This window comes from Petaurus breviceps, unplaced genomic scaffold, assembly GCF_028583685.1.
Source record: "Petaurus breviceps papuanus isolate PSGF00001 unplaced genomic scaffold, PetGlider_PUasm1.0 207, whole genome shotgun sequence".
Taxonomy (NCBI): domain Eukaryota; kingdom Metazoa; phylum Chordata; class Mammalia; order Diprotodontia; family Petauridae; genus Petaurus; species Petaurus breviceps.
Window position 1 is genome coordinate 25141406 of NW_027185850.1, and position 27374 is coordinate 25168779.

The 27374-nt window shown below is 39.1% G+C and overlaps 1 long non-coding RNA gene across 1 annotated transcript; it reads right to left on the minus strand.

The window, feature by feature from the left end:
• Window positions 1–654: 654 nt before the first annotated feature.
• On the minus strand, window positions 655–27374 carry LOC138164827 (uncharacterized). Its single transcript, XR_011169198.1, has 4 exons — window positions 27089–27374; window positions 11484–11564; window positions 6424–6480; window positions 655–817 (listed from the first exon to the last, which is right to left on the minus strand). It is a non-coding gene; the product is annotated as an uncharacterized lncRNA (long non-coding RNA).

Consider the following 27374-nt stretch of genomic DNA (forward strand, 5'->3'; position numbering starts at 1 on the left):
TATAATATATTATATATAATATAATATTCTTATATATTCTTTCTGAATAAGTGGTTTGCAATATACTCCAATTACAATATTAATTCTATTCTTGCTCCCATTTATTTTCACCCAACTGCTGCCCTTATCATCGTGGAACCAAACTACATGGAAGCTTTATCTTTCCTTGCATAAGGTGAAAACAGACACGTAATTTGTCTTTGCTTAGCCCCTAGATGGAAATGAGCAAGAAATGAAAAAATCTGTAAATTAGCTCTCATCCCCTGTCTGGGAGATGAGAAAAACCTGGGCAGCATGTGGAGAATGCATGGAATGAATAGTCTATGATTGTTAATGATAATTCTACTTTCTTTACCCATTTTTGAATCTGATTAAATGCTCTATGCCATATGTGATTATAAATGACCTTAAAAAAAATAAAGTAAGTGTGAGATGCATGGAAAGAATCACTGGGATAAGGTCAAAATAAACTACAATATGTAATTGGATGATTCAGACACTGTCCCAAAACTAATATAAGAAAGCAACACTATCCACACCGGGATAGAGTCAAGGAATTAGTGACAGAAAGTTGCTCTAAGAGTTTGAAAGGGACCCGGGAAGCTTAGCAGATACCCCAAAGAGCCCATGTCATTACCGATGAACTTTTCTGATTTTTACGTTGAGTTTTATTGTCAAATTTTTTATACTTTGTTGTTGATATTACATGCTCTTTGTTCCACTCTCCAATCAGAGGGATTTCAGGGGCAGAGAGTATTGATGAGGTATGAATACCAGGGCTGAGGTGATCTTGCAGGCTGGTGAGATGCCTTCAATCCTAAAGAAGTCCAAAGGAGGGTAGTCAGATGGGAAATGGATGACTAAAAAGATATAGTATCCTTTTTTGGAAACTAATTTTAAGAGATATTTCATTAAATATTTCTCAATGACATATAAAGGAATTTTAAAAAATCAAATATCTTGAGTTCCAAATTCTCTCCTTGAGGAGGCAAGCACTTTGATTTCCATTATACATGTGATGGCATGACAAACATATTTTCATATTAGCCATGTTGCAAAAGAAAACACATACAAATAAAACAATAAAAATAAAGCTTTAAAAAATATGCCTATATCTGTACTCAGAGTCCATCAATTCTGTCTCTGGAAGTGGATAACATTTTTCATCATGGGTCTTTTGGAATTGTCTTAGATCAATATCCTGATCAAAGTGCTAAGTCTTTCACAGTGGATCACCCCTACAATATTACTGTTATGGTAAAATGTCCTCCTGGCTCTACTCATTTCACTTTGTATGAATTCATATTCATATTCAAGATCTTCCCAGGTTTTTCTTTTTTATGCTTCTCTTGAACCTTGTATCTGAAAGTCAAATTTTCTATTCAGTTCTGGACTTATCAGGAATGCTTGAAAGTCCTCTATTTTATTAAATATCCATTTTTTCCCCTTGAAGGATTAAACTCTGTTTTTCTTGGGTAGGTTGTTCTTGGTTGGGATCCCAGCTTTTCTGCCTTCTGGAATATCATATCTCAAGCCCTCTGCTCTTATAACATGGAAGCAACTAAATATTGTGAGATCCTGACTATGACTCCATGGTACCTGAATTGTTTCTTTCTTGCTGCTTGGAATATTTTCTCTTTGATCTGGGAGCTATAGAATTTGGCTAAAATATTCCTGGTAATTTTTGTTTTGGGACCAATTTCAGATGGTGATTGGTGGATTCTTTCCATTTTGATTTTACCCTCTAGGTCTAGATATTGGGGCAGTTTTCCTTATTAGTTTCTTGAAGTACAATGTCCAGGCTCTTACTTTGATCATGACTTTCAAATAATCCAATAATTCTTAAATTATCTCTTCAATATATTTTCTAGGTCACTTTTTCCCCCAAAGAGATATTTCACATTTTCTTCTATTTTTAAAAATTCTTTTGACTTTGTTTTATTATTTCTTGGTGTCTTGTGAATTCATCATTTTCTACTTCTCCAGTTCTAATTTTTAAGGAATTCTTTTCTTCAGTGAGATTTTGTACCTCCTTTTCCATTAGTCAGTTTTGTATTTTAAGGTGTTATTTTCTTCAGTATTTTTGGTGCCTCTTTTACCAAGATGCCAATTGTCTTTTTACAGTTTTCTTCATTTATTTTCATTTCTTTACCTAATTTTTCCTCTAACACTCTTGAGTTTGAAAATCAGCTTTTAACTCTTCCAGAAATTCTTGGTGTCCAATTCACATTTTTTCTTGGAGACTTTGCCTGTAGCTCTTTTGACTTTATCATCTTCTTTTGAGTTTGTGTCTTAATCTTCCCTATCACCACAGTAGATTTTTATGATCGGGTTCTTGTTTGTTTGTTTTTGTTTGCTAATTTTCACACTCTATTTCTTAATTCAGAACTTTATTCTAATGTTGAACTCTGTTCCAGGTGTGGTGGGGGAGAGGCTCTGTGTTAAACTTCAGACTTTTCTGCACTGCTATTTTCAGAGCTAGTTATAGGAGTTTGGAAGTTTTTGATGCCTCTAAGGTGGTATGATGTGGTGTGGTCACTGCTGTCTTGGTCTGTGCTCTGGTCCTTACCCAGAAAGAGCCCCTGATTCCTCGGGATAGCAATTGGTACTCAGTAATGGTATTCTTGACAGAAATAGGGAAATAAGGAGGAATGGGTTTAGGAGCAAAGATAATGAGGACTGTTTTTGATGTTTTGAGTTTGAGATAGTAATAGAGACATCCAGGTGGAGGTATCCAAGAGGTAGCTGGTGATGTAGAACTAGATCTAAGGAAAGAGATGAGGGGCAATATATAGACTTGTGAGTCATCTGCATAAAGGTAATAGTTGAACTCATGGAAGTTGATGAGGTCACAAGAGAGCCTGGAATAAGAAGATATGAAGATCTGGGACAGAGTCCTGGAAGATGCCTATATATAGTGAATGAGATATAGATGATGATGAGTTAGGGTGGACCTTCATGGCCATCTCTAGTTCAGCTTCTGTCTGAAAAAGAATCTCCATTGCAATTTACCCAGCAAGTGGTCATTCAGATTCTGCTTGAAGACTCCTGGTGAGGGAGAACTCATTACTTCCAAGGTAACTCATTACACTTTTAGTTAGTTCTAATTACTGAGAAGTTCCCTCTTTTAAGAAGCCTAAATGAGTTTTTTTACAACTTCCATCCATTCTAGTTCTGCCCACTTGGACTGAGCTGAACAGGTCTATTCTCTCTTTTACATGATATCCTTTGGACCAGTGGTGGGTAGTGGGGGGTGGGGAAATGAGGGGGATAGACAATCAGCGTTAGCAACTTGCCCAGAGTCACACAGTTAGTAAGTGTCTGAGGTTGGATTGAACTCAGGTCCTCCCAACTCCAGAGCTGGTGCTCTATCCATTGTATCACCTAGCTGCTCCCACATTATGGCCCTTAAAAAAATTAAATTTTATTTTATTTTCAAATATTAGCCTTTTTACTCTGCCGCCCCATTAAGAACATATGAAAAACAAGACCTGTTATACACATGTATAGTCAATCAAAGTAAAAGTCTCTGCATTCTGAGTCTTTCACCTCTTTATCAGGAAGTGAGTGACATGTTTCATCATTAGACCTCTGGAGTACCAGTTAATGATTACTCTGATTAGAATTCAGCATAATAGCATTTCATCACATTTATATATCATAACTTGTTCATCCATTCCCCAGTTGATGGACACCCCTTCTAATTCCTATTCTTTTCCATCTCAAAAGAAACTATAAATATTTGTATACAGCCTTCACTTTTGTTTTGCTCAGGATTAATCTCTCCCTTAATCTATTTAAATTCCCCCTAAACCCTTCTCCCCCTTTCCTCTTTTTTCATTGTTGAGTTAAATATATTTCTGTACACACACACACACAGACACAGAGTTGTATATAGCATTACTCCCTCTTTTGCCCAGTTCAGATAAGGGTGAGGTCCAACTGTCAGCTGCTCCCTTCCCCCACCTCCTTTTTTGTATAGATACTACTTGTGTACCTCGATTATGCAAAATGATTTCCCCTGGCCTTCCTTTCCCTCCTTTCCCACACCACATGTATACCTTTTCTTCTCTTTCCATTCTTAAGATCATCAAGGCATAAGAGAACTACTCTCAGTCCTTGTCTAATTGGACTCCCTCTATGAAACCTTATGATGATAGGGTTCAGAGGGCACACATGTATTATCTCGCATATTTGAATGTAAGCAGTTTATTCTTGTTTAGTCCTTTATCTTTGCTCACTCGTGTTTACCGTTTTATGTCTCTCTTCACTTCTATGTTTGTATTTTAAAGTTGCTCTGAAACTCTGGTCTTTTCATCAGGAATGCTTGGGATTTCTCTATTTCATTAAAAGTCCATTTTTCCCTCAGAAGCATTATATTCCATTTTGCTGGGTAAGTTATTCTTGGCTGTAAGCCTATGTCCTTTGCCTTCTGGAATATCATATTTCAAGGCTTCTTTATAGTGGTAGCTGCTAAATTATGTGTGATCCTTACCATGGTTCCTTGGTACTTGAATTCTTTCTTTCTGACTGTTTTGCAGTATTTTTTCTTTGACATGGAAACTCTGGATTTTGGCTATGGAACTTCCTAAGAGTTTTCATTTGGGAGTATCTTTCAAGAATTTACTGGTGAATTCTTTCTATTTACACTTTACCCTCTGGTTCTAAAAGATCTAGACAGTTTTCTTTTAACATTTCTTGAAAGAGGATATCTAGAACTCTGGTTGTAGTGTTCAGCCAGTCCAATGATTCTTGAATTTTCCCCAGTAATTTGTTTTCCTACTTGGTTTTGCTATGAGACACCTTAGGTTTTCTTCTATTTTTTTCAGCTTTTAGACTTAGTTTTAATATTTCTTGTTGCCTCGTGGAGTCATTGGTTTTTGTTAGGTCATCTGAATTTTTAGGACATTTGTTGCTTGACCAAGGTTTTATTCCTCCTATGCCAAGCAAATCATCTTCTTTCCAATTCTTTCTTCCATAGTTGTCATTTATTTTTCAATTTTTTCTTTAAGCATTTGCATTTCTTTTATAAAAAATGTTTTTAAACTCTTCTTCAAAACTTTTGCTTCATTTCTTCCAGGAATTCTAGCTGAGTTTGTGCCCAAGTTACGGTTTTTCTGTGGCGATGCCTGTAGGTGTTTTGGAGTTACTCTCTTCTGCATTTGTCTTGAGTATCCCTGCCACCATAATAGTTCATAGTGGTGAGTTTTTTTGTTTGACCATTGTTCTAGGCCACTTCTTGACTTTGGACTTGATATTGGGCTCTACTTCTAGAGGGAAAGTCTGGGTTGATCCTTTTGCTGTTTTCTTGGGAGTATTGGATGTTGTAATACTCCAGGATATTGGGGACAGTCCAGGAACTTGCAGGCTCTCAGTGCTCTCAAAATGATCTATAGTTCTATCTAATTATTGCTTTTTCTAACTCCCTACCTCCACCCTAGGCTGAGCTCTACAAGTTTCTGACCTGAGTTTGGGTCTGGGTAAGAGTAATAGACTGTTAGTGGACTCTGATCCATCAGCCAACTGGAAAACTCTGTTGGCTCAGAGCAGAACTGTAGGCTCCCCTTTGGTCTGAGATTCCTACCTTGATTATTCCTCTTTGGGCTAAGCTAGACATTGGAAATGAGACCCTGCTTTCTGCCTGACGTCTGAATGATACCACTACTGCTTTCTGAACCTCCTCCTAGAATATCCATCTAGAAACACCTAGAACTTCCTTTCTGGGGAACACCACTCTCTTGTACCAGTCCCCTTTTCATTCCACCCTGTATCTGTGACCTGGGACTGGGTAGCGAGTGACAAAGCTGCCAGTTGGCACCTGTCCTTGTTTCAATGTCCCAGTGTGGGTTTGAGGGTATCCTTTGTATGAGTCTGAGACCTATTCCTCCCCTGGTACACATCCTCTAGCTCTTCTCCACACTAAACATTCCCAGTTCCTTCAGCCTTATAATGGCATAGACTCAAAGCAACAGCATTCTAAGTGGTCTACTTTGGACCTCTAGTTTATCAATGTCAAATGACAGTGCCCAGAACTGAACAAAATACCCCAGATATGGTTGGACAGGGGTGAGATTCTTTAAGACTATCATCAAAGTCTTGAAGAGTGGTCATTTGGGAAGAGGGAAAAATAATAACTGACATTTATTTATCACTGTGACATCTTCAAAGCACATAATATACGTTACTTTGATACAAGGGCCCTTTTGTAGTATCATAAGATTTCAGGTATATAAATTGGTTTATTGGCCATCTAGCCAAACCCATACCTGAAAAAAATTCCTTCTATAACATACTTAACAAGTGGCCATTTAATCTTTACTTGATATTCAATGAAAAGAAATCAGTTTCCTCCCAAATTAGCCATTCTACTTTCTGATAACTTTTCTTTGTTAGCACATGTTCCTTCATAGCACCTTGACCTACCTGTGAATGTTATCTTGTCAATTTTAACAATCTGTGTGCAGGATCTGGAAGCTCCACCTAGAAGAGGAAGATGCTAATGATGCCAGGTCACCAGACAGCATTGAGTGAGAGGGAAGGGGCGGACTACTCTGTGTGGTGGGGTGCTAGGGATTGGTCAGCCATGACTGTTACTTTAATGATGATGCCAAAAGTCAGGAGTCAATTTTGACATTTTTCTGGGGTTATTCTCCCTACTCTCACTCAAACTGACATTTTGGGTTCCCATAGAAAGACTGAGTAAGCTCTGAGGGATTAGGAGGCTGTCTCTTTTCATGCTATAGCTCACAAGCCCCCAATAATGTGCTTTCCCTCATTTTTTTTTTTTTGGTCTACCAATTAGTCAGCCAGACTTAGCATTTTAGAAACAAGTATTACCCACCCCAAATGTTCACACAGACTATTTGTGCCCGACCTGTGGTAGAGCATTCTGAGTTCATATTGGTCTGATCAGCCACAGTTTCACACACTGAAACTTGACTCTAACCCAGTGATGTCATTTCAGTCCTGTTAGAAAATGAAGGACAACAACCAATTACTCTATTTACTACTGTGGAATAGTTGATACAAAGCATTCCACTCTAAAAGTCTGTAACACATTTACTTGCCGGCATATACAGAATCTAGAATTGTTTACTACAATGGCAGGAATGAACCAAAATCTTAGGCTGTACTGAGGCCGTACTATGGATAGAATATTGGACTTGATATCAGGAAGAATGAATTAAAATCTAAACGCAGACATTCTCTAGCTTTGTGACCCTGGACAATGTACCTGTTTATTTTCACAGCCTCTAGAATTTGTCTTTTTCCTTTTTTTGGTCAACTATGTCAATTTGCCTTTTTTTTTTTGCTTCAGCTAAAGCATAATTGATTTTACTCCCACCTTTCATTTTAACTATGGGTACACCTTTCTGTTTCAAGTGTATTTCTTGTATAGAACATATTGTTGTATTCTGTATTCTAATACATTTTTCTATGCTCTTCTGTTTTATGGATGAGTTCATGCCACTCCCATTCCTAGTTATCATTGTTAATTGTGTGTTTCTCTCCATCCTATTCTCTTATGCTTTTTATACTTATACTCTTTGTTTCATACCCATAACTTAGTTGGGCAGAGATCTAAGTCTGGAAGTATGCTGACATGCCAAAATTAAACAGGTAGGGGGTGTGTGTGTGAGAGGTGGTGATATTCTGCTCATACACTCAAGCTGATGCTCATTCTTCATTCATAATAATAAGAGCTGATACTGACATAACGTTTTCAAGTTGGTAAAGTACTTTACATACCTCTCTTTCTCATATCAATCCTGCAGTGGACATACTATCTCCACTTTTAAAGAGGCATTGCCACTTTATAGATGAGAAAATAGTCTAGAAAGAAATGAAGTGACTTGTCCACAGTAACTGTCAATCAGTAGCATCAGTCTTAATGGCCTTCACAGAGTCTTAAAGTTGGAAAAGACCTTAGAAATCATCCAGCACCAATCTTTTCTTCAGCATCCCTGACACATGGTCACCAATCCTCTACCTGAAAACCTCCCGTGAGGAGGCACCTGCTGCCTACCTTGGCAGCTCATCTCACTTGGGATAGCTCTTATTCTTAGGATTTTTCCTTACTTTTGTTGTTTGTGGCCAACTCTATGTAACCTCAAGAATGTTATCCACAGGGTTTTCTTGGAGAAGATACTATATTGGTTTGCCATTTCCTTCTCTAGTGTCTCCCCATTTTACAGATGAAGAACTGAGGCAAACAGGGTGAAGTGACTTGCCCAGGGTTACATAGCTAGTAAGGGTCTGAGGTCAAATTTGAACTCAGATATTTCTGACTCCAGGCCCAGTGCTCTATCCACTGAATCACCTAGCTGCCGCTGTTATTCCTTATGTCAAACCTAAATGTGCCTAACCCCCATGGTTTCTGTTTCTTCTTTCTGGAACCAAACAGAACAAGGCTCATCCTTCTTTTACATGACAGTCCTTCAAATACAAGATGATATCTATCATAACCCACTAACTTGTCCCTTCTCCAAGCTAAACACTCCCAGTTCCTTCTATAAGACCATGAGTTTCTTCCCTACCCATGCTCCATGTTGTTCACATCTGTCCTTATTCAACCCTTTAGTTTAAGTGTACATAAGGGAGACTTCCCTCAATCTGTCTCCCTCATATCCTCGATTCTGTTTTGTGGTAGCACCATTTCCTAGATCTCACACCTCCAGATCACACAGTGGGACACAGGATGCCATAGAGGGGACCCTCAAATCATAGGCTATATTGAGAACTTGGAGATCCAATAGACCCAAACTCTCTCTCCCTCCTCAAATGACCCTGTATTTATCTATGATTTGTGAACATGTTGTAACCTTCCATTAACATGGTAGTTCCTTGAGGACATAAGCTGTTTAGTTTTGGGGATATACACATAGGAAAACCCCGATTCAAGTTTGGCCACTGACATGTCCTAGTTGTGTGGCCCTGGAAAGATCACTTAGCTTATGGGAACCCTGGGTAATTTTTTTAGGATTTTAAGTTACAAAACAGTTTGCCTATCTGCATTGGTAACAGGAGTTTCCATGTGGGGAGTTCCTTATTTGGATGAAATCATAGGTTCAGACCAATCAATCCCCTGCATGGAGTTCAGGAATTTATATGCAGATTCTTTTAAAAGAATTTCTTCAATGTAATTTAATTAAATTGAATTGTAGAGGGGTCAAGTGAATAGTGGTCAAGGGAATAGTGATTCTTCCCCTTTTAGGGTCCCTCTGTGTGGTTCTGAAGCCTCCCCTTTGCAGAAGGGAATCTTTTCCCTGTTTCTGCTTCTCTAGGGGACCCACATGGTTGTGCTTTTGTACTAAGAGGAGGAACTGAAGCTTTGAGAAACATTATCACTGCCATTTCAAGGATTTGGATGCTGTACTGGGGACTCTGGTTTAAAGTTAAGCTGTAGCTTCCTCTTCCAAAAATGGGGCCTTGGGAGGATGTGACTAATATCTCTCAACTACCTGTTTGAATTGCGGATTTGGGATTTATTAGTAAATCTGATGAAATAGTAGAAAGAGCTTAGAACTAGGCACCAGAAGATGGGAGTTTGAATCTTAGCTCTGCCACTTAATTATGTGACCTTGAGTATGTGATTTAGCCTCTCTGCACCTTGGTCTCCTCATATACAAAATATGAATAATATTTGTACTTCATGAGCTTTGGGGGAAGAAATTTCTATTTTATCATGTGCTATAAGGAATAGTCAGTTCCATATGACCTAATATTATCTATATGTACCAACTCTGCACATCCACACAAGACATCTCTCATGGATGATACTCACTCACTCCTCACCCTAACCTCTTGGAAGTCTTAGCTTTCCTTCAAAGCCACTCAGGAGTCAAGTCCCACCAGAAGTCTTCCCTGACCCCTGCAGTTGTCAGTTAGTCAAAAAGCATTTATTAAGTTTCATTTATTTTTTTATTATTTATCTATTTATTATTGCCTTCTTACAAAGGAAGGCAAAAACACAGCTCTTACCATCAAGGAACTTACATTCTAATAGGAACAGCAACAAACGAATAACTATGTATATATAAGATATATACAGAGTAGATGGAAAGTAGTCTCCAAGGGAGGAATTAGCATTTGAGGGACCAGGAAAAGGGTCCTATAGAAGGTGGGATTTGAGCAGAGTGTTGAAGAAAGCCAGGGAACCTAAGGGATCCCAGAGGATGAGGAGGGAGAGAGTGAAAATGGTGGCCCCTACTGTAGATGTCCTTGTCAAGTAGTTTAACCGAAAAGGGGTAAAGAGCTGTGGCATGATAACCAGTGTGGATGATAGGAACAATGGAGGATATTTTTAAGAATGGAGGAGACATGGACATGTTTATAGGCAGGAGAAATGGAGCCACTAGATGGGCAGAGCATGAAGATAAAAGAAAACAGAGATGATGGTGGGAGCAAACTGATGAAGAAGATGGGAGAGTATGGAAGGAAGGCTGCATGCTGAGTTGTTAATCTCTTTCCTAAAATGACCCCTAGTATTTGTCTTACTTTCCATTTACACTGTATATATCTTGTTTACATGTTACACTGATGCATAGTGAAGTGAATAGAACCAGGAGAACATTGTACACAATGACGATATTGTTTGATGAAGAACTGTGAATGACTTAGCTATTCTAAGCAACACAGTGATCCAAGACAATCCCAAAGGACTGATGAGGAAGTAGACTATGCTCCTCCAGAGAAAGAAGTGATATTGATTGAATACAGATTAAAGTAGGTAATTTTCACTTTCTTTCATTTTTCTTTAATTGAGTATTCTACAAAATGACTAATATGGAAATGTTTTACATAATCGCATATGTATAACCTGAGTGCTTTCCATCTGGGGGAGGGGAGGAGAAGAGAGGAAGGGAGGGATACAACTTGGAACTCAAAACTTTAAATAAAAATATTTTTAAAAAGAACAAACAGGTTATTGAAGTAATTCTTAAAAGAAAGAATGGAAATTATCAACAATCATATGAAAAAATGCTCTAAATTACTAATTACAAGAAAAATGCACTGAGGTTCTACTTCAGATCAATCAGATTGGCAGAGACAACTAAAACAAAATTACAGTTGTCAGAGTGATTGCAGGAGGACAGACTCATTGCTGTGCAGTACCTTCCTTCTCTTCATTATTTCCTATTTATTTTCTTTTTTTGGTCTTTTTTTTTTGGAGGGGGAAAGGCAGGGCAATTGGGGTTAAGTGACTTGCCCAAGGTCACACGAATAGTAAGTGTGAAGTATCTGAAGCGATTTCAACTCAGATCCTCAGTGCTCTATTCACTGCACCACCTAGCTGCCTTCTATTTATTCTCTTCATATCTTGTTAGTATATATTTGTTTGTTATCTTCCCCATTAGATTAAGAGCAGAAACTACCTTTTACCTCTTTCAATATTCATAGGCTTTGCACAATGCCTGGCACATAGCAAATGACGAATGTTTACTGATTGATTAATTATTTTAATATACTAGTATATGTGTTACCTAGGCCACAGGCACCTTGGAGAGCTTCTCTCTTCCTCTGTCTCTCTGTCTAGTCTTCTGGTTCATAGGTTTCCAAATTTTCTGTAACAGAACAGAAAGTGTCTTTAATTCCTCCATTTAATTTGATGCAGTATTGGTCTCTTCTATTCTTTCTTCTGATATGAATTACAGAGACCAAAATTCCATTTTGGAATACCTTTTCATACATTTGTTTTATATGACATTTTCTGACAGTGACACAATTTCTCTTGTATGACATATACTTTGGGTTCAAGAAATCAACAAGTCAAATACAAGATTAGGGAAGCATGGTAAGAGCCATTTTTCTGAAAAAGATCTGAGGACTTTAATGGACAATACTAAAGTGTGATATGGTATTCCCTAAACTTAAAACTAGTGCAATCTTAGGTTACATGAAGAGAGTTTCCAGAATTAGGGAGGTGATATTCACATCAAAAGTAAAGTAATCTTGAAGAACCATAGTTTAAAGACACTGAAAACCTGGAGAATAATCAAGCAAAGGCAATCAGGATGATAAAGGGCCTCAAGTCCGTGACCTATGAAGACTGGTTGAAGGAAACATTGAGAAGAAAGGACGCAGTATGGCCACGACCATTGTCTTTGAATAGCTAAAAGACTGTGATATGGAGGAGGGATCAGATTTGTTCAACTTGGCCCAAGGGAACATAACTAGCAGCAATGAGTGGAAATTGCAGAGTCAAATGTAAGCTTGATTTAAGGGATGGGGTGGTGTGGGGCAAGCTTTATAACTAGAGCTCTCTAAAAGGAGAATGGTTTTCCCTGTTAAAAAGTGGGTTTTTCTTTTCTAGTAGTATGCTAGATGGCCAATTTTTCAGGCCTGTTCTAATGAGATTTTTTTCCCCATAGAAATTAAACTAAATGAACCTCTTGAGGTCCCTTTCAGCTCCTAAGTTCTGTGCTTCTGCTACATACTTAAGAAACAAGGAGACTGGGGTGGTTATGTGACATAGTGAATAGAGCACCTGCCCTGGAATCAGGAGGACCTGAGTTCAAATCCAGCCTCAGACACTTAACACAAAATTAGCTATGTGACCTTGAGCAAGTCACTTAACCCCAATTGCCCTACCTTCCCCCTTCCAAAAAGCAAAAAAAAGAAAAAGATAAAAAAGAAACAGTGGGAGCCGTGAACCACAGATTGCTATGATTCTGTTCAATGCTGTTGACTCAAGATATTTGGATTTCAATAAGGCTTTTGATAAATTCCCTCCTAGTATCCCTGTGGAAAAGATAGTGAGATATGGACAGGGTTAAGTTATAATTAATTCTATAGAGTATGAACTGGTTGCACAAGTAGACCCAAACAGTGGGTAATTAATGGGTTGAGGTTCTCTCGGAGCTAGGTCTATAGCAGAGTGTTATAGGGACTTGTCATTGGCCAACTTCTATCCAATGACTTGAATAAAGACTTGTATGAGCATAATGAATGGTCATCAAATTTGTAGGTGACACAAATCTGGGGGACACCTAGAAGGGAGTGCTCGAGTGGCATTGCTTTCCTGCTATCAGTGTACTTGAATTGTGGCTCCCAGAGCTGAAAGCAAAATTCCAGATGTGGTCTGACCAGTGCAGATAACAGAATTGGGATCCAAAAAGGTCTCAACAGGTTGGAATGATGAAGCTGAACCTAACACAATGATATTTTATAGGGACACATGTCAAGTCCTACCCTTGGGTTCAAAAACTTCCAAGTTGTCCAGACCTGGAATTGTAATTGTCTGAGCTTCTGACCAAGATAGCTTCTTGGACAAAAGCAGACCTTCCAGCACCCCCACCCCTGCTCCAACAAAAACCTGATATTTGTGCCAGGCTGAATAATGATTAAGAAATCCAATGAGAGGGGCGGCCAGGTGGCACAGTGAGTAAGAGCACCGGCCCCAGAGTCGGGAGACCCAAGATTGGTTCTGGTCTCAGATACTTGGCACCTACACAAAAATAACTGGCCATGTAACCTTGAGCAAGTTACTTAACCCCAATTGCTTTAAAAAAAAAAAGAAAGAAATCCAATGAGAAACTACAGTGACCACCTCCATTCCATAATTGCACCAAAGTCAGACAGAAATTGATGAGCAATATGACAGGGGGCTGCCAATGCCAACAGAAGCAAACAAACTTGGGGCAGCTAGGTGGCTCAATGAATAGAGCACGGGTCCTGGAGTCAGGAGGACCTGAGTTCAAATCCGGACTCAGACACTTACACACTTACTAGCTGTGTGACTTTGGGCAAGTCACTTAACCCCAATTGCCCTTCCAAAAGCAAAAAAATAAAAATAAAAAGAAGCAAACAAACTCATTGTAGCCACCTGACAACCCAGTGGAGATAAATATTGCCTGCAAAGGTATATGTAGGCAGACAAAGAGTGGAGGGATCCCTGAGAAAGACTCAGGGCAGAAACTCACAGAGTGGGCCTTGGAAGCAATAAGAAGCAGCAGTGACCAGAGCAGGTAAAGTATCACTCAGACCAGAATTACTCTGAGTCAAGAGGGAACCAATATTTATCAAGTGGCTACTAAATGCCAAGCATCGTGTTAAGTGCTTTACAAATGTCTCTTTTGATTCTCACAATAACATTTGCAACAACCCTTATAAGAAGGTACGAATGTCTCTATTTTACAATTGAGAAAACTGAGTTAGAAGAGGTTAAATGACTTGCCCAGGGTCACACAACTAGTATGTGTCTGAGGCCAGTGAACTCAGGTCTTCCTGACTTCAAACCCCATGCTCAATCCACTGAACTATATAGGTGGTGCTAGGGACCACAGAGTCCCAAGTACTCTGTCTTTAGACACCAGTGAGTACTTTGAAAACCCATAATTCTGAACCTCAAAAATCCAAAAACACCAGAAGGTTGAGATTAGCACAGGAATCTGTGTGATGTAGGGCAAGTCTAGGTAGAACCTACCACCTCTCTCAAAAGTACAGAAGAAGGCTGAGTCTCGTCCTGGAAAAGACCTAATTCATGAACAAAAACTGAAGAGATGAATCTACCAAAAAAGAAAACAACCTATATAAAAAATTATTCTAGATCTAGAGATCCCCAAAATCCAACATGGAAACTAGAATCGCTGTTATATGAGAACTGGTTAAAGGAATTGGGGGAGAAAAGGAATAAGGACTGAAAGCAAGGAATCAGAGGGGAAAATGGAATTTCTACAAGGACTACATGACTACCTAGAAGAAATGAAGCAAGGAATTTTTTTTTAATTAAAGAAAAGCACTGCAGAAAAAGGATGGAAAGGGATATAGAATAACTTAGAATAGAAAAGCAGTATGCTTTTCCAAGTAGAGACTCCCTGAAAACTGATATTGATCAGACAGAAATCCATGATCTCTTAATTATCAAATCTAATGGCCTTTTCTTGACCTTCATCCTTCACAACCTCTCTGAAGCCTTTGACAATGTCAGTCACCATGTTCTCCTTGATATTCTCTTCTCTCTGGGTTTTCAGGACACCCCTTTCTCCTGGCTTTCCTCCTACCTCTCTGATCAATCCTTCTCAATCTCCTTTGCTAGATTTTCATCCAGGTCATGGTGCCCCCAGGGCTCTGGCCTGGGCCCTCTTCTCTCTATATACTATTTCACTTGATGATCTCATCAATTTCCATGAGTTCAATTGTCATCTTTATGCTCATGATTCTCAGATTTATTATCCTGCCCTAACCTAACCTTCATAGCCACATTTCCAATTGCCTACTGAACATCTCAAATTGGATGTCTTATAGACTTCTTAAATGCAACATGTCCAAAACTGAACTCATCTTTTCCGTCAAACTCTCCCTTCTTCCTAACTTTCCTATGACTATTTTGCTTGTTTTTTGGGAGGTAATTGGGGTTAAGTGACTTGCCCAGGGTTTCAGGTCCTCCTGAGTCCAGGGCCAGTGCCCTATTCATTGGGTCACTAGCTGCCCCTTCCCTATTACTATTGAGGGTACCACCATCCTCTCATTCATTCAGGCTTGCAGCCTAGGTGTCTTCCCCAGATTACTCAATCTCTCTCTCCACCATATCTAATCTGTGACCAAAGTCGAGTGATTTTACCTGTGCAATATGTCTTATATGCATCTCCTCTTTTCTGATGCTTCCATTACCCTAGTGATGACCCTTATCAACTCATATAGGAACTATTGCTATTGCCTAGTGGTTAATCTCCCTAAGCATCTCCCCACTCCTGTCCATTGTCCACCCAGCTGTCAAAAAGATCTACTTAAAGCATATTTCTGATCAGTGGCTCCCTTTTATATCCAGGGTAAAATATTAACTCCTTTGGTATTCAAAGTACTTCACAATCCTAGCTGTCTTCTCTCTTTCTCTGGGCATTTTCCCTGGCTTTTGCCATTGCATAGAATGCTCTCTCTTCCTCCTGACTTCCCCGGTTCCAGTTAAAATCCCACCTTCTGCAAGAAACCTTTCCCAATCTTCTTAATTATAGTCCTTTCCTTCTGTTTCAAAATTTGTCTTTTCTATATCTGAAGTTGTTTCCCCCATTAGACTAGTGAGCTTCTTGAGGGCAGAAACTGTCTTTTACCTTTCTTTGTATGCTCAGTTCTTATCACTTGGTACATAGTAGTAGGAGCTTAATCAATATTTATTGACTGACATAAGTCAGCAAGAAATAAAACAGAATCAACAAAAAAATAGAAGAAAATGTAAGATGACTGATGTCAAAAACAACAAACCTAGAAAATAGGTCTAGAGGAGATAATTTAAGAAATACTGTAAAACCATAATAAAATTTCTTGATATATCAAGAACTCATAAATGAAAATGGTTTAGATCTATTACAACCAGATAGCAAAATGAAGATTGATCATTTCCTGAATGAACTTCCTGAAACCCCAAAAGGAAAAGACCTGCAAATGTAATGGTCAAGATCCAGAGCTTCCAGGGGCGGCCAGGTAGCACAGCAAGTAAGAGCACCGGCTCCAGTGTTGAGAAGACCTGGAGATCGAATCCCGGGCTCAGACACTTAGCACCCACCCAGAAACACCTGGCCGTGTAACCTTGAGCAAGTTACTTAACCCCAATTGCTTAGGGGTGGCCAGGTGGTTCAGCGAGTAAGAGCACCGGCTCCAGTGTTGGGACAACCTGGAGATCGAATCCCGGGCCCAGACACTCAGCACCACACCCAGAAATAAATGGCCGTGTAGCCTTGAGCAAGTTACTTAACCCCGATTGCTTAAAATAAAAAAAAAAAAAATTAAAAAAAAAAGATCCAGAGCTTCCATGAAAAAAAAAATTATATATAGATAGATAGATAGATAGATAGCAAGAATTCAGAAAGAATTCAAGTACCAAGGAACCATAATCAGTATCACACAAAACCTGGCAATTTCTCCTGTACATGAGGGGAAGAAAAGGGAATAGGCATTTGTATAGTACCTATTATGTGCCAGGCAGTGTACTAAGTACAGCTTAGGTTAAGTGACTTGTTCAGGGTCACAAAACTAGTAAGTATCTGAGGTCAGATTTGAACTCAAGTCTTCCTGATTCCAGGCCTAACAATCTCTCCCCTATACTAACCTAGCTGCCTCTAAGAGAGACAGTTTTTCCTCTATGAGAAGAGAGCTTGGAATGCAATATTCCAAATGGCAAAAGATAGAGGTTTATAATAACAATTTGTACTGTAAAATTGAATATAATCCTGTAGTGGAATAAAAATGAATCTTTAATAGAATAGAAGACTTTTAAGAATTTTTAAATTTTGATTGGACTTGAGTAGGAACTTGAAAATACAAATACAAGAGACAGAAACCCAGAAAGCAATTTGAGCAATTGCAAGGGGAGCTATATGTCTATGTGGTGCTTACTTTCTAATATGAGGAGAAAAAAAAATAAGTGTTGCTTCAAAACCTTAATGTGTTTGAATGGTATGGAAGGAGTTAAGGCCAGGTCTTAGTGGTGAATTGTTTCTATTCTGAGCACTTTAAGAGGGGAAAAGAGAAGAAAGCATAAAAGAAATATATTAGAGTAGAAATGAGGAGGAAAAGAGCAGAATTTGCTCTTTCTCATAATCAGAGTGTGTAGGAAGAAGAGTAGCCAAGTAATGGAGGAAACGGTGGAAGTGGGGAGAGGTATCAAATGAATTTCACTAATCTGAAATGGGCAAAGGAGGACAGAGCACATATATACATGACAGTTTGGTGTAGAAAATTTTCAGACTCATTAGCAGCAACAAGTCAGGATGTGGGGAGTAGGTGAAAGGCAGTCAAAAGCAAAATAAAGTTCATGATCCTGAAAAGGGGATTAAAAGAATAAGAACATAAGGTAGTGCCCATCAATCAGGGAATTGTTGAACAAAATTTGGCATGTGAATGTAATGGAATAATGTCTCCCTAAGAAATTACAAAAGAGAAAATTCCAGAGACTCTTAGGTAGTATGAACTGATGCAGAATGGAGTGAGCAGAACCTGGGAAACAATTTATAGACACAAGGACAACATTGTAAAGAAAAGCAACTTGGAAAAATTTATAAATTCTGATCAGTGCAATAACCAACCATGTCTCCAAAGGAACTATAATGAATCATGTTACCAATCTCCTGATACGGAAGTGATAGTCTCAAGATACAGAGACATACATTTTTAGACATGGCTCTGTGGCTTCATTTTGCTTAACTAAGCTTATTTGTCAAATTCACTGTTTTCTCTTGATTTTTAAATGGGAGGTGGGGGAATGGAGTTGGGGAGGAGAAAGGAAGTTACCACTGTTACCCATGTTTCCATGGGGAAAAAAAGGGACTATTGAAAAAAATTTAAAACAAACCAAAGAGAACAGAAAAAAATTTAGAAGGAAGCACAGACAAATGGTACAACTTGGAAAATAGCATGTGGAATTTATTATATTTTTTTTAAAGCAAGAAGTATAAACTAGAGAGTTACAATTTCATATGCAATCTTTTTGTGTTCTACTTTGTATACAGAAATGCTCTTTAAATTCATAATTTAAAAAATTAAAGTTTTAACGACTTGTGAGTCACTAGTGTGAGATGCAATGACCCCAAAGGCTATGAGACTCCCTGATAAGAAATGTAATCCAGAAACAGAGAAATGGGAGACTCATTACTTTCTGCCCTCATTAGGAGTGTTATGTCCAGTACTTGCTGGACATTGACAATCTGGAGCGCATCTTGAAGAGGGTAACCAAGATTGGAGGAAACTCGAAATGCTGCTATATGGAAATTGATTAAAGGAACTGAGTAAGAGAAGACTGGGAACGGAGAAGTAGGGGGGGAAGTAGACTTGAAAGCTGTCTTTAAGTATTTGAAAGGCTGTCTTACAGAAGAGGAATCAGCCTTGTTCTGCTTGGCCCCAGGGGAAAGAACTAGAAGCAGAGGGAGGAAGTTGCAAAAAGGCAAAATTTTTGGCTCCAAGTGAGGAAAATCTTCTTAGTTATTGGATGGAGCCATCTCAAAGTGGAAAGAACTGCCTCTGGATGGAGGATGGAGGATGAAGGAGTGAGGGTGTTCCCCATCACTAAATTTAAAGCAGGAGCTTTGCAGCAACATCATAAAGGTGATTTCATGGTTAAAGTAAGGGTTGGAGCAGATACTTGAAGAGCCCTCTTCCAGATATGAAAATTTATCATTCTATTGTTCTTAATATAAGTGACTTATTCTTTTGTTTTACCAGAGAATAAAGTCTCCCACCAAATGTTAATAAAATGAATAACATTGGCATTCTGATGGCATGTCCCCCCAATAAACTGCCTTATGGTTCTATCACACTACCTTGTACTTGCTTATTCTCTAGTCATTTGAAGTGTATAGGTCTTATCTCTGAGTAGGTGGTTGTTGGCTCCTTGGAGCCAGGGATATTCTATTCTATTTTGTTTGTGTTTCCCATCATGCTGTAATGCAATAGTACCTTAATTATCATTCTTTCTGTGGCATCAGGTCATCCCTAATTTGTGCTACTTTGATCAATATTCATCCAAGCACACCCTTCATCTATATAGTTTAATAGAATTTTGAATAGCAGGAAAGAACCTTAAAGATAATCTAAAACCCATCTTTTAGATTTGTAAACTAAGGCCCAGGGAAATTAAAAGATTTGCCCAGTGTTACATAGGTAATACATAGCTGAGCTTGAATTTGGACCTTGGTTTAGGCTCAGTTCTCTTTCTTGCACACCAGATTGATTCTCTGTATAAATTAATATCCTATAGGATAATCAAAATTCAAGCAAATTTAAGTCAACAAATATTTATTTGATGATCTGCCATAGTTTAGCATGGTACACTCTAAAATGACAAAAAACTTCACTTGGCAAATTTTCATCTTAAAAAAAAAGTTAAAGCTATATGTTCCCTGAAGCCTTTCCTGATCCTCTCAGACATTAATGATCTTTCCTTCCTTAAATTCACCAATAGAATGTAAGCTAATTGAGGGACTGTACTTTTTTTAAATCTTTGAATCCCCAGCACCTAGGACAGTGTCCAATGCTTACTGAATTAAAGTGAAATATATATGCTATATATATATATATATATACACATCTACCCTGAACCACCTTAGACTTTTAACTGTGAAGTCTAATAATCTGGATCATACTTAGGAATTAGAAGTTTAAATTTTAATGAACTCTTTTCCCTTATGTATAATTTCTGTTAAAGTCTCCCTATAGCAGATAGAGAGTATATAGAATAAATGTGTATACATACAACATAAATGTGTGGGCATAAATATATGTGTATATATTTCCCTAAAGAGAAATAATAGGTAGCCCAATACACTTGGAAAATTCTGTACCTCACTATTGTGGGGCTGTTGGACTTTGATATGCTGACATGAAAGATTACTTTCATAGCAAAAAAAAAATTCTGCTATTCTTCAATTTGACTTCAATGCTGATTGTAATGCCAATATATAAAACTGAATATTATTACTCCTATCTTACTTTTTGAGTTAAAGCCAGTCAGTATATATGATAGATCACTGCTACTTTATCACTCTAATATTTCCTAGATTCTAGAACTGTTTTTCCTGAGTTATATTTGCATCTGGTTGATTCACTAAATTGAATTACCTATAATTGCTAAAATCCCCAAATTGTAGAGAATGTTTTCCAGTGATAAGGTTGATGGGAAAAGTGAAACCTCAGCCCCAGAACTTGATTTTATTTACACCACAATGTTGAACTGTAGCCCATCTTCTGGACATTGTCACATTAGAATATTTTCAGACACTCTATAACGTAGATTATGATCATAGTTAGAGTTCATAATACTTGGAAGAAAAAAAATTAGAGGTAATTAAAGCTGGAAGGGATTTAATGCAACTCCCTTATTTTAACAGAAGAGGAAATGAGGCCCAGGGGATGTAGAGTGACCTGCTCAAGGACACTTTCATGGCCCCAGGGACCAGAGTCTGGCTTGTGAATTTCCCTTTCCTCATCAACATAAAAGGTTTTGTTTCCCAAAAGTCTAGAGAAGAATCTGTCAAACTCCTGGCAAATTTCATATACATACATAATACACATACACAAACACAGATATGTGTGTATATATATGTTTATTTGTGATTTGTAATTTTAATATGTATATGTGTGTATATACATACATATATATATACATATACACACATAAACATATTATATATCTGGTCACTTTCTGCATTTTCAGTTTAATTGAGATGGTTCTCAAGGGAGATTTTTTTTTATCAAATGTTGTAATAGCTTCATTATTCTATGGCATGAGGTGTTTTTAAAACATATATTTTGAGTTTATTTTTCTTGAAATAATCCATTATATTATTGGGTGAAAGTAGTCTCATACTTAACCTTTTGTTTCACTTAAATATATTTAAACTCCAATTTACTTACATTAGCTATTAAAACTCTATCTTTGATAATCATTAAAATTAACCTTACATCTTTCTTCAAATCATTTCTCTTATTGACAGATGAAAAAGAATACCACCACAAAAAATTGCTAGATTTTCATCTTGGTATTTGGAGACAGAATATTTTCCTTAGAAAGCACTCATGTTTAAAATTATTTTCCCCTGCTGAACAGCCAAAAGCTTCATTTGCTGACTTACCCCGAGGGTATGGTGCAAGATCTTCCAGGAGGGTCTGATGAACCGAAAGTACTTTGGGGGGGGGGGCGGTATTTTTATTGTGAAACAATTATATATTTTTTTGCTACTTACTTTTAATGTAAGTATAATTTTTGCATTCTACTTGTGACAAATGAACCCAGAAGCCTTTTAGAAATAGATGCATTTTTGGAATTAAAAAATTAAAAGCTTCATAAATAAGCTAGTGATTAAAAAAAATAAAACAAAACATTGAGTCATATGGTGATCATTGACCTACAGCATAACTTGGTTTTACTGTTATTATTCACCAGTCTCTGTTATTGCCACGTTTAGCTTTTGGCTGTAGTTTATTCATAGTATCCCTCTAGGTACAATGAACAATTTTCTCCTCTTTTTGTTGCCTTAGTGCAAGGTCATGATTTTTTATTTTTTTTGTTTTTAGTAGAGACAGAAAAGTTTGGACATCCATTGGCAATTTACAGCTAGTACAATGCTTTGCTGATTGCCCAGAGTACCCTGGTCAGTCAGCCTATGATCCATTCTGTACTTACTGGCATAATGCCCACCTCAATCCTACATTTATCAGCCCCAAGGGCTAGTATCCAAGGTGGCTCCCCATCTCTCTGCCATCTGAAGATGGTTCTGAGTTAGCCACTGATATGTTGAAGGAGTATCTCTGATCTGCATATAAACTGTGTCATAAACACACTTCACCCATATAACAATAAACAATCACTGGCCTTCATAACTTTTCCCTTAGCTGAAAATTAAAAATATGCAATGTATCCAGATGAAAATGATAAGAAACCTTGCTGAAAACTGCAAAATTAAAAATACCTAGAAATTAATTTTAAAATATTATTTTGATTATGATTAAAAAGATGCTGATTCCCCCTTTTTAAAGTTGTTGTGACTTGCTTTGTTTTTGTTTTTGGATTTCAATCACAATAACAAATGACCCATTGTGATTAATTGATATGAAAGACCCTTTTACACTAATATTAAACATCCCATGTGAAAAGAACCATTTTCCTTATTATTTTTATTGCTGTATTTTTAATAACTAAAATATTATTGAACTAATTGGTCATTGCCTTTTACATGTATTTCTCACAAGGAGGATTTTGAAACAGTAGTCAGGCTAGAACTAGAAACACTATCATGTCAGCTGTGGTCTCTGGTTCATGCTCTTCAATTCGCATTATTTTCATTACCTTCCTTGGGGCTATTGGGAGGCAAATACTTTGTTTTGTTTTTGACACAAAGTATTTTTCAATTTTTACTTACTTTTCCTCTTCCACATTGTCTTTTTGTGGCTTATTACTAATAATCTAGCATATCTCACAATTCAGTAGTTTCAAAGTACCACAGCATTCATAAGTAATGTCTTCAATATTATCATAACATTTTTGCAAAAGCTTACAAATTATTATTATTGTTATTATCATTATTATTTTGCTTACCAAATCTTGAAGATTAGCTTGAAGATAGCTAGGGAGCCCCCTTCAATCTATTTTACTGAAAAGGCCAAGTGAAAACTTTAGTAAATTGAAAAACATTAGCTTCTAGCAGCAAACATGATGGACTTCAATTTAAAAAAATGGTTTCCTCATTTTCCTTGGGGTTTCCAATTGGGAAAGGGAGAGAAAAAATTGTTATCTAGGAACTTATTGTACCTATATACACACTGACCATCTAGAAGAGCTTACACTACTTGAAAAAATCTATAAAACAGCATATCTAGCTAAGACCATTGGAGTCCATTAAATCAATTTAAGTTAAAGAACCTGACAAAGTGAGGCAAATACTCTGTAAACCTTAAAGGGCTTTAGAAATGGGAATTATTCTTATCTATTATTTAATCTTCTTTTACTTGGATCAGAAAGGAAAATGAACTTGTGTATGGGAGAAATAGTTTATCACTGTAGCAAAAACCATAATTTGGCAACTCAAAAGCAATGTTGAATTAAATTGGTAAAATTTTAAACTATATATAATATATACCCATATATGTAACAAATTTATTTTTGCTCTTTGCTTGGATTTACCAAAGGAAAGGGTTTTGTTTTAAATGACATGAAAGAGTGGTAAATAGTGTTATTTTGTCATTTGTTGCACATCAATTGCATGCTTTTAGACTGAAGGGATACAGGGGAGCTTTTGGACTTAGTGAGGGAAATTAGCAATTAAAAAATGATCATCTGAAATATAATTCCAATAAGGAAGGTATATTCCAGCAGACGTTCAACCTCAGAGAGGATGATTTGCTTTTTAAATATATAAAATAATAATATTGCTTTGGCTTTTTATGGCATTTTCTTTTTTTCCCATGTCTCTTACAGACCTTAATAAATTAATTTCCTATTAGTCTTGCAAGGCAAAAATTACAAGTCATATCCTGATTTGAGAAGTTAATAAATAGCAAATGATTTTGCCAAAGATCAGAGATGAAATTTACTGTTCTTACTCCTATGTCTAACCTTTTTTAACATGTGTTATGCTCTTCAGTATTTCAGGACATTTTTGTATAATTTCTATTAAACATATTAGTTTGTGAGTTGCTATATTATAAAGTTCACAGAGATTTTTTCCCCATGTAATTTTTATGAAAATAAGACAAGGCACTATGTGCTTCCCTCCACCTCACATAGGCCCACTATGGAATTTAAACAGAAGTGATAATAACTACTTTTTCCATAAATAAATATGTCTCTAAAATTGAAGTAATATTTATACATCATGGAAATGGAAATCTGTAGGGTCCAGAATGTTTTTATAAAGCTGGAAAACATGTTTCCCTTAGGTATTTTGCTTGTTCATTGCTTACAGTGTGGAGACAAGAAAATAGAGAATTATGATGACTCACATTAATCAGAAGAGCATTTTTGGTTATGTAGGGAGAAAGAGAAGTAAAAATTAAATAATACTATGGGAGATAAAATTAATGTGCTATAAAATAATTATGATTTTATTTAAAATATATTAAATAACTGTACTTTAATTTTAAAAAGGAGATAATTTTCTTTGTGTCTTCAGCTGTATTTTATACTGTTAGCTATTATCTCTCATTTAAAATTTAGATACCATAGTATACAGCATTATTTGCTTGAGTATTGATGAAGATTGTCCTATTGTTAATCATTAATAAGCTGCTTAATTTAATAATTTGTTCCCATGTGATAATATTTTTGTTATAACTTGAGGTGATTTCACTGCATCTTGAATCAGCAGAAAACCACAATATATTTATTCATTTTTAGATTATTTCTTCTAGTCATGTCTGAGGCTAAGTTCCTTCCAACCTGCTCAGTGTTATGACAAAAATAGAAACGCATATTTTAAAAAAATGTTTCAAATGGTCCTTTTGGGTGGTTTGGTTTGAAGTGGCTGAGTGGGCAGTGAAGGCATTCACAAAGATGCTGCTTGGGGAGCTGGGGCCCTTTTTAATAGAAGTGCCTTAAGGGAAGGACCGCAGCCCCTGAACAGGGCCCAAGTGGCTCCTGAAGCAACCTAAGACTGTCGCTCAGAGAGGTACTATTACAATCTACACAGAAATTAGCCAAATAATGGGCTAATTCTTGCTGCGCACTCGTGTGAACTCCTTGGGCCGCTCCGAGGCCCCTTTCCCAGGGAGTGCCTAAGCTTAGGCTCTGGCCAGTGCTGGTTGTCAGCCTGCTTCTTCGGGGGAGGAGAGGAGGGGCGTGTTTTATTGTGGACTCAGATGTAGAAGTTGGTTCAACGTCTAAATTAAAATCTAAGTCTTGAAAAAGCTTGGCCTCATCACTAAGTTTACACACCCGAAGTCAGATTACTGAAATGGCACAGAAGTCAGAGTACTTGCTACGGCTTCCAGGGGCAAGGGAGACTGTCTGTCCCCTAAGGTTTCTCTTCCAAGTCCCTTGGGTGTTGACGGAGCACTGAGGCAAGAAAGAGCAGACTTTGCTCACCATCTGGCCTCCCCAAATCTATCCAGGACAGTGGAATATATTTTTCAAATACCAGTGTGTTAAGTGTTAACGGGTTTGGGGGCATTAACAACATTTTAGTTAACTTTGTCAATGACATGCCTTAAAATCCTGGCTAATAATTTCTCCTCTGAAGCAATTTGACCAACAGTGCTAACGGAGCAGAGAAATGCAGTTGGAATAAGGATTGGCGGCTTGTTACTTCCTCCCCCAAAGAACTGATATTTTTGGCTGACAGCGGGTTTTTAGGAGGTGGGGGCAGGAGAAGGCGGGGGGGGGGGGTTGGGGGGCCGTCTATGGAGCCGTTGCCCTGGCCTGTCCTAAAACTCTTGCTCGAGTGAGGTGGAGGGGAAAAGAGAAGGACCTAAATGAACGTAAAGTACCGGGAGGGCCGAGGTGCCTTTTCTGACTCTCTTTCTCTCTCTCCCCCTTTGCCCGCAATCTCTGTCCCTCTGCATGCCTCAGAAGCCATTTTACAGACTGCTGCTCCGTGAGCTCCTCTCCGGCTTTCGCAGGTGCCGAGCCGGCTGTGGGGGCGGCGGCTGCCGCTGCGGTTCTCTCTTGCCCCGGAGACAGGGACGAGACGGCTGGGCCGAGGCTGGGAAGACCAGGGGAGCCCGGAAGCCCCCAGAGCCCGCTCCCCGGCACCTGAGGCTCGCAGCCCGGCCTGAGAAGTCTGCCCCGCCTGGTGCTCAGACCAGGTCCAGCTCCGGGGTCAGCGTGCCTGCCGCTGGGGGAGTGTGCAAGACCCACTCACCATTGGGGGGGGGGGGGTCTTTTCAGTTAGAAAGCACCACTACTACCACCACCCAACGCCAACGCACTGACGATTTTCCCTTTAGTCCTCTGGCTCTAAGTTCTACGGATGCTCGGGAGAATGGCCTCTTCAATTCGATTCTACAAACATTTATTAAGCGCCTAGGATTTGTCAGGCACTGTTCATGTGCACTCTTAGGACCGTGCATATGCTTAACCTAGGCGGTAGGGGGGTAAATGAGTCCTGGAGCCTGTGCAGGGCAGCCCTGCCCAGGTGCCTTCCAACAGTTGCCTTCCTTCGATCGCTGTCTAGCTCTCTCGGCCCGTCGGTCCCCGGAGTTCTCGGGGACCAAGGGCACTGTGCGGCTCCTTGGGGCTCGGCTCAGCAAAGCGCACTGCTCCCTGCGGCTGACCTTCTCCCTCGAACTCCCTCCCCCCTCCTATGGGCCAGCTCACCTCGATGGGGACCCGGGACAAGCCCGCCCTCCTGCCCCCCCTCTCCACCCCGTCGCCTCTCTCGCTTCTCCCACGCTGCCCTCCAGCCTCCTCCAGCTCGGAGGCCCAAGGTCATAGCCACGATCCTGCTGGATCGCCGCCGGGTCGAACCCCCTCCCTTGTCTGCCCCCCCCCCTATTCCGAGAACGAGGAGCCTGGCCTGGCGGGAGGGGGAGTTAGGGGGGAGGTGGGGAGATGCTGGCCCCTGAAAGCCGGTCCCCGGGCGCCTGGCGGCCGCAGCCAGGAAACGCCTGCCCCGCTCTCGCCGCTCCCCCCTCCCCCCGCCCCCCCGCAGGCCCCGCACAGACTCACTGCGAGGGCGCCTCCAAGGTTACCGGGGGGTTGGGGGGAGAGGCTTCGGCCACTCAGCCCCGCCGCCGCTGCCGCTGCTGGTGCTGGGGGATGAGACTGAGGGAGATTGGGGGTCCGAGTCGGGGGCAGAAAAGCAGAAGTCCCCGAGAAAAGGCAGCACTCTCCAAAGGGCGGCGGGCTAAGAGGAGCCCCGAGACTGGGAACAGGGGAGGCCAGGCTGGGAAGGAGGGAAGGAGGGAGCGAGCCGGGGGTGGGGGAAAAGGGGAGGAAGCCGCGGTCTCCCCCA